We start from the raw sequence: 20,513 nt of genomic DNA, 5'->3' as shown, positions 1-20,513 counted from the left end.
GAGAGGCCTAGAACAAATCCTTCCCTCATAACCTTTAAAAGAATTCATTTATACCAATTGATCTTGGAGCGCTAGCCTCTAAAACTGTGGAAAAAAAAATTAATTATGTAGTTTAAGGCACCTTTTAAGGCAGGCTTAGCAAACCAGTACATATCCATTGGTCTAGTTTCATATTAGTGAAACAAGTCTATCAAATATTCTGTGCAAAGTGTGTTTGATCTCTTTTGCCTTTCCTTTCTCCCTGACCAGTTACAGGCAGAGATTAGATATATTTTTTTCTCCGTGCAGACTTCAAGTTAATTGTTAATTGTTTTGTTAATTGTTTTGTGGGTTCCACTGGAAGGTGGGGTTGGAAAACGCATTTCTTCATAATGTCCAGGAGTATCTTCCTAGCAATATCACTGGAATTTCGGTCTTCCACCTCTTTATTCATTTGTTATTTTCTTAATTCTTTCAGAAATTATGTAGGAAAGAGAGGTGATATTTATTGGCCCTTTCAAGGGATCCAAGAAACAAGCTAATGGTGGATTAGATCGATGGAAAGGGGACTGAGATCTCCTTTGATAATTATGAAAGTTTGCATGATGATCACAAATTTTTTTTACTTTAATTTTTTCAAACTGTCCAAACCAATTATTTCTCCACCTTGCCCACATCCCTCAGACACTGCCTGTACTAGTTGAAGAGGCCTTGATAAACATGACTTAGGACTATCACCCTGATTAGCCATGCCTTAGAGTTGTTATTGTTTCCAAGACTTTCTTTTGATGTGCATTGTACCAGGAACAGATGAACAAACCACATTTGGAATTGTTGAACTAGTTCTCAAAATATTTTTCAAATTTTTAAAAACCAGAATGCAGTCTCATAAACACTTTTCCCATTAAAGCAATGTCTGTTGTAAGGAAAACTCTTTCCATGTGGTTCTGATTCATTTACACTTAATTCATCAAAGAGTTGTTTGGGGAAAAAAAAAAGAAAAACACTTGATTGCCCAGTAAATTGTTTTGATCTTTTTCTTTAAAAAATAGGCTATGTTATCAAAGTAAACAAAATCCAAATTGGACAGTTGAGGTCTACATTCTATTGTTCTAAGCCTCAGTGTTCTACACTCAAGCTACTGTCATTTTGAGGCCAAACAATTACTAAAATATTTACAAATTAGAATTGTTCTCTAGAAAAATGTTAAGGTGTTGCCCTATATAACTCTGATATAATAACTCATGATGAAAATTTCGCCCAATTAAATAGCAGCATTATGAAGATTACTAAAAACCAAATCATGGACAAGATAAATAAATACACTGCTTAAACATATGTTTCAAGGAATATTGAAGTAAAACCATAAGTACTAGAGTCTATAGATATTTAGAGATCAAAACAGTAATTTAGTCCAAGACTGAACTTATTTTGTACTTGAGACTAAGCTCAGTTTGCTAATGAGTAGAATAAGGACTTGAACTCCCTTGAATAACTCCGCACTTGGGAACGTAAATAGGATTGAATCAGAAACGTATTTTTATAAACAAACTATGGAATATAATCAAAACTGTGATACTACAGTATATATTCAGAATTAAAGATAACTTTAATACATTTCTGAAGTTCAATGTATTCTCTCCGAATAGGCCTCATTTCCACTTCACTACTTTCTGAGTTATCACAAAGAGAGGTACCTTATCATTACTATGATATATCACGGAACACTCAAATAACAATGAGTTGTTCTAACACAAGTTTTAATATTTAATCATACTTAAAAAAGTCTACCAATACATAACATAAAGTTATAGATATAAATTAATTCAGATATCAAAAATATACATTAAAATAATTTGTCATATTCAGATGATTACAGTGGTACAGGCATGTTACTAGGGGGATATTAATTATTTTAATATTCAGGTTATTAAATACTGTATTCTTCCAGAATTTTACCTATACAGTAAGAACACTCAAGAAATGAAATAGAAGTTGATAAATGAATATCATCTCCATGATAACTACAGATCAATACTTTTCTGTAAAATACTCTATAAAATATTTGCATCCCGGCAGATTTCTACTACAATTCTAAAATTATTGTTATGATAGCTATGAAATAATGAATGACTTTATATATATATATATATATATATATATATATATATATATACACACACATATATATACATATATATATTCTCTGTCTCTCTCTCTATATATATGTGTGTGTGTGTGTGTGTGTGTGTGTGTGTGTGTGTATATATATATATTCTTTTTAACCCTCAAAATTATCTTACATTTTAGAAATATTTCTTCCTATTTTAGATGAGGAAACAGAGGTTCATTCAGAGAGGTGGCATAACATTTGAAGCAAATATGAATTCAGGTTGAATTTCTTTCTTTTTTTCCGTTTTTTTTTAATTAAAGTTTATTAGGATGACAATTGTTCGTAAAGTTACATAGATTTCAGGTGTACAATGCTCTATTACATCATCTATAAATCCCATTGTGTGTTCACCATCCAGAGTCAGTTCTCCTTCCATCACCATATATTTGATCCCCTTTACACCCTCATCTACTATCCCCCTCCCCCCTTAACCTCTGGTAACCACTAAACCATTGTCTGTGTTTAACACAACAAATGAGTTTTTGTTTCTCATTTGTTTGTCTTGTTCTTTTGTTGTCTTTGGTTTATATACCACATATCAGTGAAATAATATGGTTCTCTGCTTTTTCTGTCTGATTTATTTCACTTAGCATTATAATCTCAAGATCCATCCATGTTGTCACAAATGGTCCTATTTCATCTTTTCTTACCGCCGAATAGTATTCCATTGCGTATATATACCACAACTTCTTTATCCATTCATCTATCGAAGGACATTTTGGTTGTTTCCATGTCTTGGCCACTGTAAATAAAGCTGCAATAAACATTGGAGCACACGTGTCTTTATGTATAAATGTTTTCAGAATTTTTGGGTAGATACCCAGGAGAGGGATTGCTGGGTCAGATGGTAATTCTATTCGTAATTTTTTGAGGAACCTCCACACTGCCTTCCATAGCGGCTGCACCAGTCTGCATTCCCACCAACAGTGTATGAAGGTTCCTTTTTCTCCACAGACTCTCCAACACTTGTTACTGTTTGTCTTGTTGATGACAGCCATTCTAACTGGGGTGAGGTTATATCTCATTGTGGTTTTTATTTGCATTTCTCTGATGATTAGTGATGAGCATTTTTGCATATGTCTGCCATTTGTATGTCCTCTTTGGAGAAATGTCTCTTCAGGTCCTCTGCCCATTTTTTATTTGGGTTGTTTTTTTTTGTTGTTCAGTTGCATGAGTTCCTTGTATATTTTGGACATTAGCCCCTTATCGGAGGCACTGTTTGCAAAAATCTTCTCCCATTCAGTTGGTTGCCTCTTTATTTTGTAGATGGTTTCTTTTGCTGTGCAGAAGCTTTTAAGTTTCATATAGTCCCATTCATTTATCTTAGCTTTTATTTCCCTTGCCTTTGGAATCAAATTCATAAAATGCTCTTTGAACTCAAGGTCCATAAGTTTAGTACCTATATTTTCTTCTATGCAGTTTATTTTTCAAGTCTTATGCTTAAGTCTTTGATCCATTTTGAATTTTGGTACATGGTGACAGATAGCAGTCCAGTTTCATTCTTTTGCATGTGGCTTTCCAATTCTCCCAGCACCATTTATTGAAGAGGCTGTCTTTTCCCCATTGTATGTTTTTTTGCTTCTTTGTCAAAAATTATGTCCATATTTATGTGGTTTTATTCCTGAGTTCTCAATTCTATTCCATTGGTCTATGTATTTGTTTTTCTGACAATACCATGCTGTTTTGATTATTGTTGCCTTGTAGTATAAGCTAAAGTCAGGGAGTGTGATACCTCCAGCATTGTTCCTTTTTCTTAAGATTGCTTTGGCTATTCAGGCTCTTTTGTGGTTCCAAACAAATCTGTTGATTCTTTGTTCTATTTCTTTAAAAAATGCCATTGGGATTTTGATGGGGATTGCATTAAATCTGTATATTGCTTTGGGTAATATGGCCATTTTAACTATGTTGATTTTTCGAATCCATGAGCATGGAATGTTTTTCCATTTCTTTGTGTCTTTTTCAATATCTGTTAAAAACGTCTTATAGTTTTCAGCATATAGGTCTTTCACATCCTTGGTTAACTTTATTCCTAGGTATTTTATTCTTTTTGCTGCAATTGCAAAAGGAATTGTTTTTTGTTTTTAATTTCTTTTTCTGAGATTTCATTGCTAGTATATAGGAATGCAATGGACTTTTGTACGTTGATTTTGTATCCGGCCACATTATTGTATTTGTTGATTGTTTCTAATAGCTTTTTGGTGGAGTCTCTAGGGTTTTCTATATATAGCATTATGTCATATGCAAAGAGGTACAATTTAACTTCTTCATTCCCAATTTGGATGCTTTTTATTTCTTTCTCTTGCCTGGTTACTCTGGCAAGGATTTCCAACACTAGGTTGAAAAGAAGAGGTGATAGGGGACAGCCCTGTCATGTTCCTGAATGTAGAGCAAAGGGCTTCAGTTTTTCACTGTTAATTATGAGACTAGCTGAGGGTTTGTTATATATGGCCTTTATTATGTTAGGTATTTTCCTTCTATACCTATTTTACGAAGTGTTTTAATCATAAATGGATGTAGTATCTTGTCAAATGCTTTTTTTGCATCAATTGATATAATCATATGATTTTTGTCCTTTATTTTGTTTATGTGATGTATCACATTGATGGATTTGCATATGTTGAACCATCCTTGTGCCCCTGGGATGAACCCCAGTTGGTCATGATGAATAATCTTTTTAATGCAGTTGCATTCGATTTGCTAGAACTTTTTTTAGGATTTTTGCATCTGTATTCATCAGAAATATTGGTCTGTAGTTCTCTTTTTTTGTGTTGTCCTTGCCAGGTTTTGGTATCAAGGTATTGTTGGTCTCATAAAATGAGTTAGGGAGTACTGTCTCTTCTTCAATTTTTTGGAAGAGTTTGAGCAGGATCTGCATTAGATCCTCTGAAGGTTTGGTAGAATTCACTAGTGAAACCATCTTGTCCCGGACTTTTGCTTTTGGGAAGGTTTTGGATGAGAGGTTCAACTTCCTTACTGGTGATCAGTCAGTTTAGATTTTCCAGTTCTTCATGGTTCAGCCTAGGAAGGCTATATGTTTCTAAGAACTTGTCCATTTGTTTTAGGTTATTGAATTTGGTGGCATATAGTCCTTCATAGTATTCTTGGATAATCCTTTGTATTTCTGTGGCATCCGTGATTACTTCCCCTTTTTCATTTCTGATTTTGTTTATTAGAGTCTTCTCTCTTTTTATCTTAGTGAGCCAAGCCAAGGGTTTGTCAATGTTGTTAATCCTTTCAAAGAATCAGCTTTTTGTCAGTTTAATTTTTTCTATTGTCTTTTTGTTCTCTATTTCATTTAATTCTGCTCTGATTTTTATTATTTCCTTTCTTCTGTTGACGTTGGGCTTCATTTGTTTTCTTCTTTTTCTAGTTCTTTAAGGTGTAATGTGAGATTATTTATTTGGGACTTTTCTTGTTTCTTGAGATAGGCCTGTAATATATAAATTTCCCTTTTAAACTGCTTTTGCTGCATCCCCAACATTTTGGTAGGATGTATTTTCATTGTCATTTGTTTCTATGTATCTTTTGATCTCTCCTCTAATTTCTTCTTTGACCCAGTCGATTTTTAAAAGTATGTTGTTTAATCTCCATGTATTTGTGTTTTTTCCTGCTTTCTTTTTGCAGTTGATATCCAATTTCAAAGCCTTGTGATCAGAGAGTATGTTTGGTATGATTTCAATCTTCTTAAATTTGCTGAGGTTAGTTTTATGTCCCAATATATGGTTTTACCTTGAGAATGTTCCATGTGCACTAGAAAAAAGTGTATAGTCTGATGTTTTAGGATGAAGTGCCCTATAAATGTCAATTATGTCCATTTCATCTAATGTGTCATTTAGTGCTGCTATTTCACTATTTATTTTCTGTTTGGATGCTCTATCCATAGCTGTCAATGATGTATTAAAGTCCCCTAGTATAATTGTGTTTTGGTCAATTTCTCCCTTTAGTTCTGTTAGTAGTTGCTTGGTATATTTCGGTGCTCCCTGATTGGGGGCATAAATATTGATGACTGTTATGTCTTCTTGTTGTATAGTCCCCTTTACCATTATGAATGTCCATCTTTGTCTCTTGTTATCTTTTTCACCCTGAAGTCTGTTTCATCTGATATCATATGGATACACCTGATTTTCTCTGGTACCATTTGCTTGGAGTGTCAATTTCCACCCTTTCACCCTTTCAGTCCTTCTAGCTGAGATGTGTCTCTTGGAGACAGCATATGGTTGGGTTTAGTTTTTTGATCCAATCTGCTACTCTGTTCTTTTTATTGGTGAGTTCAGTCTATTTACATTTAGGTGATTATTGATATGTGAGGATTTCCTATCATTTTATCTTTAGTTTTCTGGTAAGATTGTGTCTCCATTGTTTCTTTGCCTTTTTGTTGCCCATTATTTATGTGTGGTGGTATTCTATGATGCTTCCCTCTGTACATATTTGTACATACATATATGTACATACAGTACATATTTCAGTTCTGAATTTTTTTTTGAGTGGTTACCATTAAGTTTAATTAAAAGAAAGTTTGATATTTAGAGTATTCCATTTTCTTTAGCACGCTTACTTTCTTTATTCCCATATTCCGATTCAAGCCTTTTCTCTCCCCCTTATTATGTTTTGGTTGCCACAAATTGTCCCCGTTGATGGCGGTCGAATAGCCTCCTTTAGTATTTCTTGTAGTGCAGGTCGTGTATTAGAAAATTCCCTCAGCTTCTGTATGTCTGGAAAGGTCTTTATTCCTCCTTCATATCTAAAGGATATCTTTGTTGGGTATATTATTCTTGGCTCATAATTTCTCTCTTTCAATAGTTGGAATATTTGGTTCCACTCCCTCCTGGTTTGTAGAGTTTCTGCTGAAAAATCTGATGATAATCTAATGGGCTTTCCTTTGTAGGTTACCGTCTTCTTTTCCCTGGCTACCTTGTGGATTCTTTCTTTGTCGTTGATTTTGGACAGCTTCAATACAATGTGCCTTGGAGAAGGCCTGTTGGGGTTGAGGTAATTAGGTGTTCTATTTGCTTCTTGGATTCGAGGATCCAGTTCTGTCCACAAGTTTGGGAAGTTCTCATCAACAATTTGTTTGAATATATTCTCTGTTCCCTTCTCTCTTTCTTCTCCTTCTGGTATGCCCATTACTCTTATATTGCTCTTTCTGATGGAGTCAGAAAGTTCTTGTAGAGTTCTTTCATTTCTTTTAAGTCTCAAGTCTCTTTCTTCTTCCATCTGTGTCATTTCCGGGTTTCTATCTGCGATGTCACTGATTCTTTCCTCCATCTGGTCAACTCTACTACCTAAGCTGGCTATTTCATTCTTCATTTCTTCTACTAAGTTCTTAATCTCCAGAAATTCTATTTGGTTCTTTTTTAAAATTTCAATCTCTTTGGTAAAATCTTCATTGTGTTCTTTGATTGTGTTTCTGAGTTCAATAAACTGCCTTTCTGTGCTTTCTTGCATCTGATTGAGTTTTTTCAGAACTGCCATCTTGAATTCTCTGTCATATAAGTCACATATTTCTATATCTTTCAGTTCATTTTCTGGAGACTTTTCATTTTCTTTCTGAGCTGTCTTGTTGCCTTTGTTATTCATGGCAATTAATAATTTATTGTTTCTCTTCCTAGACGTCTACAGGAGTGGGTTCTGCAACAGGTTTATAGTAAGAGGTCTTTTTGTTTTCCAGTATGTGTTGGTAGAACGTTTTATTTTTCTCTCCAACTGCAGCTTTTTTTCTCTCTCACACTGTAGTGTTATGTTTCCTCTGCACTATTCCAGCTTCTTACACAATGAGGGGATTCCCTGGAAAGCAGGATTCTCTGTTAACAGTTCGCCTCGGTCATAGGGCACCATGTCCCTGTGGGGATGCGGAGAGCTTTTGAAGTTACTAAGCAATTCCTGCACCAGATTCAGAGCCCGTGTGTTTCAGCAGTTCTGTTTACTCCTGCAGGGATCCACCCAGATTGGTGGGGACAGAGGCAGGGTGAGTTGTGAGAGGTGGCCCAGAGCAATTACAGCGACCACCACCAGAGCCAGTGCTGCCTCCACAGCTCCTCCCCTTTTCCAGAATGACTTGGGCTGGGAATCTGTCTGCGGACCACAGTTCTTAGAATGCAAATATTCTGTTCTTTTGATCTGACACTGCTACTGTTCAGCTTCTTGCACTGAGTAGGTGAGGGCGGGGCGAGCTCTGGGAGGGTAAGGAGGGGGTGGCTAGTCTCATTGCCTAAGGCTTCTGTTCTCTGTGGCAGTGAGGGCTTAAACCGACGTTTTCAGCCTTCTTCCCTCAGTCTTTGCTTAGAGGTCTCTGCCATGAGCGTTGGGTTCAGCCATGTTATATGCTGTCCCCTCAGCCCTGTGGGCCATAAGTGGAGCCCTAGCAGTCCGAGTTCTTCCCTCTCCCACAGCTGCAGTAGTTCTGGGATGCAGCGAGCTCGGAGAACTGAGCTAGGTCTGAGTCCTGTACCCGCGCGACTCCATCTCTGTACTTCTCCCTTCTCGCCTGCCCCACTCGCGAGATTCGCCCACCTTTAGGTGAATTCAGTAGTGAGCCTCTTCATCTTGCCTGTCTGCTGTGTAGGGAGTCCTTTATGGAGTTATAGGTGTTTAATTGGTTTAAATTCCAGGGGAGATTTCCAGAGGCTCACCTCACACCACCATTTTGATGACGTCTCCAGGTTGATATTTAAAGCATGATGTCTGACTTGTTCTAATGACTGAGTTATTCCCACTATAATATTCTTTCTCTCAAATATCTTTAGAAGAATTTGTGATATATATATATTTTTTTTTCTCTTGCAGGAACTACAGCATATTTTAAGAAGCTATTCATGGCTAAAATTTAGTAACACAAAATGTAAATATTGAATCAAACATTAGATATTTTTCTTTAAAAGTATAATTCCAGATTTTCTTATTATTAATATATAACGAGAATTGACAAACTCTAACTCATGAGTCAAATCTAGCCTTGTGCTTGTTTTCCTGGAGACTGTGAGCTAAAAATTGCTTTTTTGTATTTTAAAATGACTAAAAAAATAAAGAAAATATTTCATGACACAGGAAAATTATACAAAATTTAAATTTCAGTGTTCATAAATAATATGTTATTGGAACACAGCCACTTTCATTGGTTCATTGTGCATGGCTGCTTACAGGCTGCAGTGATAGTAATTACTACAGAGACTGATTGGTCTGCAAAACCTAAATACTTTCTATCTGGCCCTTTACAGAAATATTCCCTGATCCCTGATATGTAATAATGGAATAATGGCTAAGAATCACTTTTTAAATAACGTGAATTAAGATATTTTTCTATTTTTCATGTTAAGAATAAAGCAGCAAAGAATGGATTAATTGGAAGAAAATGGTAAATAAGCCAAAATACAACTATATGTTGCGACAAGGCAACATAATGTTTTATGTTATTTAAATGTGTTATATTGTGTACTGCCTTACATTTTTATAATTTTTGATTCACAATTGTTATGTGACATGATTTTTAGAGTGTGCAGCTTCACTGAGAAAACTACTAATTTGGAGATCCAAAATGTGAAAGTACTTCACATTTTCTATAAAAAAGAATGACTTACCCCACATAAAGGAATTGTAAGAAAAGAAAGTTGCCCATAATAAGATTTTACATTTCTGACATGATTTAGATTTTGCGGATAAAGCTATATGTGGGAAACTAACTGGAAATTAAGTATGTGAAATTAGTGGGAAAAGTATAAAAGAACTGCATTAGTTAGTGACTATCCCAGTTAGACAATAAATATATAGTCTTATGTTGCTCTTTTAAAATGTAAAATGTGAGTTATGGCAGTAGGTCACCTTGTAAAAATAAGGATAATTTATTTTAATAGAAAATATTTTTTGGTCAAAACCATAAGTATACCAGCTTCCACAGCTCCTTTTGATTACAATGATATACTATCATACAAATAATGGATACCATATAATACTTAGTAGGAAAATGTCAACTTTCATCCTCTAACTTTTATTTAGAAACCACAAATGTTTAGAGTCAAAATGTATGAGCTGATGTAAAATCTGGTGTTGTGATTTATCTAAAATTCTGGGATAAGGCAAACTTATAAAGCTAATAGTATGAAAATACAATGGGATATCTTTATTTCCTAGGGCTACCTGTGTGTTTAACAGAAATCTATAGATAGAAGAAAGATGTGTATTCTGTCACCTTCACATTAATCTGATTTCAGTGTTTGACAGAGTCATCTATTTCAATAGAAGGCTAATGATTCATATTTTTTTGTCTTTTATAAAAGGCTTATGAACACTTAGATCAACCAAACTCAGGCAAATAGGACTGTGATTATATAGGATACAAAAAAAGTGTTTAAGAGATTACTGCAGCACATACATATAACAGACCTGTACAGAGATAAATCTAGAAGTATAACAATAAAATAAAGTATTACATAAAAATAAACTTTTGGTACCAATGAGTATATTCCATAATTTGTCATACTTGCCTTATGTAAAGTATGCCACATGAAAGAATGAGTCCCATTTTTAAACAAATATGGTGGTGGAGGAACATTATTTCATTACACAATTATTAAAAACAATTTTGAAGTATTTTTTAAAATTTGAAACATTATTTTTCTTGTGTTAATTCACTATATGCTATATTTCCGTATGTAACTTCTAGTCATATAGTATCGTATAATAATACTGAACAAAAGTATAACATCATCATACACAAAAGAGGAATATATTATTATTAATGAATATAACATATAATAAATACAAAAATAAGACAAATATGCTGACAACTAAAGTCTCCTCTTATTTGTAGCACTGTAAAACAATTTTTGGTAATATTTACAGTAAATATATGCAACAAAAAGAAAAACAAATTATAAAACAAATAAGTATTCAAACCAAAGTGTACAGAAAGGAAGAGTAAATATATCACTAAAAGTGGTCAAAAACAGCAAAATAAATTAAAATGAAATGGATTTTTTTATACAGAACATAAACAACATATGTAGACAAGTACGTCAGTAAAATAAGTACAAACCACATAAAATAATAAATCTGAACACTTTTAAATGACATGGTCATGCATGAAGTAAAAACAAATATTTAATTAAATGTTCAGAGCAAGAAACAAGAAAAAATGAATGATAATAGAAACTAATTTAAGCCTAATGTTAGCACAGGCTGCCATTATTTTGCACAATGGGTTATAATTACAGTAAATTTAAATCTAAATCACATATCTCAGGTAAATAGTATAGAATCTAACTCTCATCAGATTTGTGGCTCTTGGCTTGGTATTAAAATAAACACAATAGGGATTTAAAATCCATATATCCATCATGATATTTTTTTACCATCCTTATCCAAATAAACATCACAAGATCATTGTTCTCATGCAGGCCGCTCAATTTATCATTTTTAGCACTTGGTATTCATTCTTTATATGAGTACACAGGATGTATAATAATTTATGAAAACAATTTGGAGGACAGCAGAAGAATATGGAGTGAGGAAAATATGTTTAATATGGCAGCAAATAAAATAATATATAGACACACAATTAAGTACTCTAATCTATATAAAGGATGAGCAACACATCTGAGTAATATCCCACGGTCTGAGCATACACACTTTTATCCTTTCACCTACTGAAGGGTACTTTGGTTACTTCCAGATTTTGGTGATTCTGAATAATATTGCTATAAACATTTGTATACAGATTTTTGTGTGAATGTAAGTTTTCAACCCTTTTGGGTAAATACCAAGAGGTTCCATTGCTGAACTGTATGGTAAAAGGATTTTAGCTGTGTAAGAAATTGCCAAACTGTTTTCCAAAGTGACTGTGTCGTGTTGCATTCCCTCCAGCACTGAGAATTCCAATTGCTCTGTGTCTTCTCCAGCATTTGACACAGTCAGCTTTTGGGATTTTAGTCATTCCAACAGGTGGGTAGTAGTATGTCATCGTTGCTTCAATTTGATAGAAGACTATTGTGTCTGAAATTACTATAACTATTCCAGTTCTCTTTTGACTAGTGTTACCACGGTATTTCTTCCTACATTCTTTTACTTTTAACTTGGATGTGAGTAAAGTGGGTTTCTTGTAGAAAATATATAGTTGGGCTTTGTTTTCTTATAAATTCACTCTGACAGATCTGTCAATTAACTGATGTACTAAGGACCATTCATATTTAAAGTAATATTGATACGGTTGGATTAATATTTACCATTGTAGTTCTTTGGTTTTAATTGATCAATTTATGTCATTCTATTTTACCTCTTTTCCCAGCAGAATGATTATACTTCTTTCTTAAATAAAAATTTAGTGATTTCCCTAGAAAGGTAATACATGTATTTTAACCAACCTAAGTCCCCTTTCAAATAATACTATAAAACTCCAAGTGTAGTGCATTTATCTTTTAAGAGAGCAATCCTAATTCCTTCCTTTTCTCCCTGATTGCTATCATGCTCATCCATATTCTATAATAATCTAATATATTTTATATTACTTTAAACTGTTATCTTTTAGATTCATCAATAGTAATAAAAGTTTTATTTTACCTTCATTTATTCCTTGTTGACAGTCTTCCTTTCATTACACAGATTCCTTTTTTGACATTCTTCCTTTCTATGTGTATATTGGACCCATAACATTTTCTTTCTCCCTGAAGAAATTCTGTCACATTTCTTTCCTGGGAAGTCTGTTGGTGATGAATATTCTTTTCTTTTTCTTTTTTTTCTCACTTTCTTTCTTTCTCTTTCTCTCTCTCTCTCTCTCTCTCTCTCTCTCTCTCTCTCTCTCTCTCTCTCTCTCTCTTTTTTTCTCAGTATGTTGAGTTACTGATGGACCCATCAAAGAAATCTTTTCTATTAGTATATTTTTGATTTCTAGTATTTGTTTCCAGTTCTTTCCTAGAGTATCCACCTCTCTCATGCTGTCTACTTTTCCCCATTAGAGTTTCCATCTCTTGCATGCTGTCTACTATTCCCATTAGAATTCTAACAGTATTCATCACAATTATTTAAAATGCCCTGTGTGAAAATGCCAACATTTTTTTCATACATAGGTCTGGTTCTGATGCTTGCTTTGTTGTTTCAGACCTTTTTTTTTTCTTTTTTTTTCAATCATGCCTTATAATTTGTTGTTGAAAGCCCAATAAGATGCATTGGGCAATGAGAACTAAGGTAAATAGGACTTTAACGTGAAGTTTCATGTTAATCTAAGATTTAGGCTGTGTTTAATGGATGTTACAGCTGTAGGTGACAGAAGCCTCAAAATTCCCCAGTGTCCTTGTTTATGTCCCATATTCTGCCCTTGGGATTGCCTAAGACCTACGCCTCATCGGGCATCTACATCTTTCAGCGATCGTCCTCTGCTATTTTAATAGAGCCCTGTGGGGGTGGTGGTAAGGCATGGGGAGGTAAGTGTTTCATAATCTTTTGTTTGAATCTGTCTTTTACTGGACCTGTGTCCCTGGTCTGTGACAATCACAAGTGATTCTTAGCTTCCCTCTTCCCCTTAGGTGACACATAAAGCTAGAGGGGCATGAAATTAAAGACGTGTTCTACCTCCAAGAGTGCAGGATAAACCACTGACAAAGTCTTCTGCAGAGTAGGTTGTTTTTTGGTGTTTTTTTTTTTTTTTTGGTTTGTTTTTTTTAAATAAAGAATGTTCTGGGCATATTTCACAATGATTATTCTTCCCTTTCTATTGACAGTGCCGGGAGGGGATCTTTCATGGCTCTTTACTTTGACAAACTAGTGGGGTTCCTGGAGGCAAACCCATAAAAGTGTGCCAACACCCACTACAATCTCAGACTACAGAACTTGGGGTTTCTCTGTGTCAAGCTCATCTACCCTCAGGGTCTAGGAAATCATCAAAATTAAAATTTAAGTGTTCCTACCATTTAGTGGCTCTTGTAGCTTCTGCTTCAAGTAGTAAGCAAACCCAGGTTGTGATTTTTTGTGTTCAATTGTCTCTTCAGATTTCTGGGTGGCAGGGTGCCCCACAAACTTAGTTCTCTGAAGGGTCTAAGAAAAGTCATTGATGTTCAGTTTATTCAGCTTTCACTTAAAATGGGGTGACCACATCTAAGATTTCCACATTTGGAGCTGAAAGAAGAACTGATGTATCAATGACAGGTAAATTGATCAAGTTGTCTGTAATTGGCCCAATTTACTGAGTATTCTCATTTAGGGTCATGAAATTCTTTGTTCTTCTTTCAACTCTAAGCATTTTTAAAAGTATGAAAATCAGAGAGAGCAAAGATCATTTCCTCATTGCCTCTAATTTAGTTGCAAGAGTTGTAACACAGGAGTGTGCCTTGCCTTTTCAAATACATAAGAAATATCTTGATAAATGTTTATGTAATCTGGATAGACGACCAATAGCCTTTTGCAAGTAGAAAGAATTGTACATATTAACAGATTGATAAAATGTGCCCAGGGTTAAAAATTATCTGCATTTATTTCACTCCAGCAGCCAAGAACAAATTAACAGTACTTTAAATTTCTATGAGTCTCTTGAATGTCCTCTCCTAATCCCTTTCTTTACTTTATGTCTCTTTTAAACCTTAGTCCTTTCTAGTACTTTTATTTTTTTCTAATAAAAAATAATTGTCCTTTCCCATTTCTATTTCTTCCCATTCTTGGTGTATCAAGGAAAGATTGATACACTATATATTTTTGTCCCCATTGCATATTTACAGTTTTTTCTCTCTAAAACCATTGCTTTATTTTTTAACTTACTACATTTTTTTAAGGAAGTTAATTATCTTCCTTAAATAACAAGGACATAATTCTACTATTATGAATCAGCAAATACTATTCCAGTGACTATATCATCAGTTTAATAATAAAAATCACAGGCAAATCAACAATACTAAATTATACCATCCAGTAAGACTATTAACCTAGTTACCTGGGGTACATTTCAGCACCTCAACCTGACAGGCCCATCAGGAAGAAAACAACTCAACTAAGATCATCCACAGAAACTATAAGATGTTCTTTTATAGTCAAACAGGACAACAGGGAATCTTCCTTTCAGTTTTCAATATGAAGTATTTTTTGTTTCTTTTTCTTTTGTTCTAGCTTCTTAGACCTATACTCTTTTGTGCCTCTAACTATAGGCTCAGACCCTCCCAACTTCCGCTGTAGTCTCTGACAGAAGCAAATGTATGACAATTGCCTCTGACTTGTTGACATCTACCTGTTTCTGCCACAATTTAATATAATATCTCCACCTCAACTCTCCTTGGAATTCAGTGAGCCCTATATGACTTCATAGTCCTTCAATAGTCCTTGAATAAACTACATTTTTGCCTAATCCAAAGTTGAATTTCTGCTTATATTTTCTTTCCACCGTACACATTGGTAACCCTTTTCCTGTAAACCTTGAATCCTTCCCTGGTATTCCACCAATGTTTGAATCCTTGGTACCCTGCTTGACTTTGGCCAATTCCTTTTTCTGGAAATGTAAATGGTTTCTAGGCAAGTGACATACTGCCAGCTTTCCGAACATTTATTTTGACCTATCCCCCAATGGATGAATCTAAATTCCTGAGGTTCATCATGCTTTGTGCTATGGCAGAAGTAGTTCTATACTGCTCATTTTGTTATACTCTGTGGCCTTTGGCAAAATTCTTTCCATGTTAGAGGTAAACCTGAAGTCCTTTCATAAGTATAATGTTGTTTCTACTCAAAACCTCTGTAATTGTTCTCACTGCCATCTATTTTATAAACACTTAGCTTGTTTTCACCTTCTCATATTCAAAGCATATGGATTATCTTCAAGCATTATGGCCAATAATATGTACTTCGTGTTTTCATCACCAAGTTTAGCCTTGTACAGCTTGCTGTCAGAACTCTATTATAAAGTCCAACTTATAGAATTAATATCTAAAAGAATACTATCTAAGAACATTCTATCATCTCATTTGTCTAGGGATTCTAAATTCTATTTCTCAAGAAAGTTATATGACCAGAAAGCTATGTACCTGGAAGTCATTAACTCCCGTTGTAACATAAAACACTTTCACATTTCAGTGTTATGCTCTCAGGTTTTATTGAAAGTTAATATAGAAAATAGTCACAAAAATAATGTGTTGTATCTGCTTTAAAAGCGTTCTTAAGATTTATGTAAACAAACAATTCCTGATTGCTTAGGAGGAACCAGATACTACTTAGGCACCAGTGATACAAAGAGAAAAATAAAGCTAATTCTTTACCTTCAAGGGGTGTTTATAGCCAGAGAATTGGGGAAAAGGAGGAGAGGAGAAGAGATATGTAAACAAATATATATATATACCACATAATCTTCCTTTAATAAACATTTATACATTAAATTAATTTTATTAAATAATTTACTACATTAAATGCATTTATTAAATAATAAAATGATTTCATTTAATAATGAGAAATATATGCTCTCTCCCATAGATTAATTTACAGAAGGATAGAATTTCATTGTAAACCCAAGCTAGGATATTTATTTGCCTCAGTGATAGAAGGGTTTGCATTCCTGTCTACATACATTCCTTATTATATATAGCCTTATTATATATGCTAAAATATCATTTTTTAATCATAAAGAACAAAAAGTTTTGGATTTCTATAATATATGCTCATAATTTTGATTTTAAATGTTATAATTTACCCATTTAACAAAAACTTAAGTTGAAATTACGGGTTTTATGTATTACAAATATACCAAGACATACAATTTTCATGTCAGAGAAAATTTAGTAAGTTTTTTATAAATCTTATTATACATTAATCAAAGTCATCATCTGATACTTGTTAACAATGGTACTTTTCAACCTTGCTTTCTAGATTTTATTCATATAGGAACATTTTCAGGTGAAAGTACTTTGTAAATCAACCATATTTAAATGTCCCAGGTATCACAGATATCGTGTTATCACAGATTAAGATTCACATATCATTGTAATTATTATAGTGTTTCTAAATTGACATTGTCAACAAGCATCAAGGAAAAAAAAATGTGTTGCAAAGAACACTTAAAGTCTGCTCTGTTAAAAAATTTCAATTATGTAATGTAGTATAATCAACTGTAGTCACCACGTTATACATTAGATCCTCAGACCTTATTCATCTTATAACTGAAAGTGTATATCTTTTTACCATCCTCTCACTATTTCCCCCAACCCCAGTCCCTGGCAACCACTATTGCACTACTGTTTCTATATTTTCAAACTTTTCTTAAGATTCCACATAAAAATGATACCATGCAGTATTTGTCTTTCTCTGTCTTGCGTATTTCACTTAGCAAGGTACCCTCCAGTTTCATCCATATTGTGACAAATAGCAGGATTTCCTTCTTTTTCAGGCTTAATGATATTCCATTGTGTGTGTGTGTGTGTGTGTGTGTGTGTGTGTGTCACAACTTTATCTAGTCATCTGTCAATGAACTCTTTAGTTGTTATCATACCCTGGCTATTGTGAATAATGTTGCAACGAGCATGGGAGTAAAGATCTCTCTTTGAGATCCTGATTTTATTGCCTTTGGATGTATACCCAGAAGTGCAATTGCAGGATCATATACCTGTTCTATTTTTATTTTTTTGAGGAAACTCCCTTCCATAGTGGCTGTATGAGTATACATCCCCACCAAAAATACACAGGATTCACTTTTCTCCACATACTCGTCAGCATTTGTTATCTCTTGTCTTTTTTATAATAGACATCCTACAGGTGATATCTCACTATGATTTGATTTGCATTTGCCTGATGATGAGTGATGTGGAGCACCTTTTAATTTGCCTATGGCCATTTGTAAATCTTCTTTGAAAAAAAATATTGTCCAGTCTTTTGCCCATTTTTAAATTAAGCTATTTTTTTTCTGTTGAGTTGTATGAATTTCTTGTACATTTTGCTATTGAGCTGTGTGAGTTTCTTTTCATTTTGTTGATAGTGTGCTTTGCTGTGAGAACTAAACCCTTGACTTATGAAAATTTTACTTATATCAGTTATCAAATATCTATGATTTGTTCATTCATTTTTTTTAATTAAAGTTTATCGGGGTGAAAATGGTTGGTAGTTACATAGGTTTCAGGTGTACAATTCTGTAATGCATCATCTACATATCACATTGTGTGTTCACCACCCAGAGTCAGTTCTCCTTCCAATGTTCTATCCTGATACCCTCAACTACCATCCGTTCCCCCCTTACCCTCTGGTAACCACTAAACTATTGTCTGTGTCTATGAGTTTTTGCTTCTTTATTTACTTGCCTTCTTTCTTTGTTGTTTCCAGTTGTTCATTTTTTTTAAGTGGGCGTTATGTAGATATTATAAAGATATTTTGTAAATATAAAGTTACAATAAGTAAGGTTGGCATAACATTGGGAAAGGCAAATTGGGAATATTCCAAATATTCACTTTGGAATATTACTCTGCCATAAGAAAAGATAAAATAGTGCCTTTTGTGACAACATGGCTAGATCTTGAGATTATTATGCTAAACGAAATATAGGAAGTCAGGCAAAAAAGTCAAGAACCATGTAACTTCACTGATACGTGGGATATAAAACTGAAAGCAACAAAGGAACTAGACAAACAAATATAAAAACAAAACAATCATAGACACAAACACTAGTTCAGTGGTTACCAGAGGGGAGCTAGGAGAAGAAGGGAAACGGGGTCACATATATTGTGATGGAAGGGGAACTCACTCTGGGTGGTAAGCACACAATGTGATATATAGATGATGTATTACAAAACTGTATACTTGAAACCTATGTAATTTTGCTAACCATTGTCACCCCAATAAAATATTTTTTTAAATTTTTGATTAAAAAAAATCACACCCCTCCTGATCTTCAAATCATTTCAATTTTGCTAATGAAAAATAAAAAGGTTGCCCTTCTAGCCCCTCTAAATGGCAAAATAAATAAGTAAAGAAGCAATTCACACTTCTCTTGAAGAGAGTATAATGAAGAATCAAGGTATATGTAAGATTTGGGACTTACTTAATGATGTATTTCCTTTGTATTTTATCATATTTAAAAACCACAAGAAAAATATTGTGCTTATTTTATACTGAACAAATTCAAATGTTGTCAAGTACTGCTTAAGACAGAAAATTATGTAAGCTCCAAAGAAAATGAGAATTTATTATTGCATATATTAAATTTTATTTTGAGTTATTTATGTATTTGTAATAATTAATTTTCTTGAAATCCCCTACCTTCAGGAGAGAAAGTAAGGTTATATGGTAATCCTAAGGCGTAGCAATTCATTTTATTTATCAATAGCAAAGATTGATTAAATAAATTATTATATATACACTGGGATCTATATACTCATTAAGAATCATGTTGTAAAAGTATATTAAATGGAACTGAAAGTACCACAGTGCATGATTAAATGAGTAAAGCAGGTTATGAAATATGTACCCAATGTTAGATTTTTGTTTATTCACATAAAAAGCACATATGAATAAACTTAGGGTAGTGATGCATTTAAAAAAATATCTATAGAATCACCTACGATTGTATATAAAATTGCACACCTGAGTCCTGACCCACACTTGCTAAATAATTATCTTAGGGTTGAAGGCCACCAAATTCCATCTTAACAAGCTTTTCTGCATTTTGCACTCACTGTACTTTGAATGCTACTAATTTAGAAAATGAAAATCATAGATTTGAAGACAGTATACATATATATCTTCAAATCTATGATATATATATATATATATATATATATATATATATATATATATATATATATATATTTAGAGAGAGAGAGAGAGAGTTTGTTTTATAACTAGAAGTGTTATACTAAAAATATTGACTACACAAATATTTCAGCTAATTTTCAAAATTTAGGTAAGGTAAGGTTTTCATTTTTAATTCTTCTATTCTTAATAAGTCTAGCAAAGTACTAATGTATTTTAAAAGAAAAGTGAGTTTAAAAAATAATGGTAAAATATATAGAAATATATTAACCTATAAGTGAAGCCAATCTAACAAATTTTTTTATATCCATTCAGTCTTCTTTTTTAATACTAAAATAGTTTTTGTATAAGCACTATCTCAGCTACTCATCACACAACAAACACACACAGGCTCACACACATACAAGTTCTTTTTACTCTCAGTTGTGTGTCACTATGTCAATTTTACATGAAGAGAGACCAAAATCTTTAACATAGTTCCCTTGCCCATATAAAATCAGTCAATTAAGCAGAGCTTTTTAATTGTAAAATACTATTAAATCTCTTAAATCACAACTTAATAGCCATTTTCCATAGCAACAAGTATTAATTACCTCCTACTTAATGAAAATTAATTACTATTCTGCCTGGACAATTACATTGTGATCGATCAAGTTTAAAGAACCCGCAAGGG

Source organism: Rhinolophus ferrumequinum, chromosome 20 (assembly GCF_004115265.2).
Source record: "Rhinolophus ferrumequinum isolate MPI-CBG mRhiFer1 chromosome 20, mRhiFer1_v1.p, whole genome shotgun sequence".
Classification (NCBI taxonomy): Eukaryota; Metazoa; Chordata; class Mammalia; order Chiroptera; family Rhinolophidae; genus Rhinolophus; species Rhinolophus ferrumequinum.
The sequence above is the reverse complement of the archived record's forward strand: the minus strand, read 5'-3'. Positions refer to the sequence as shown.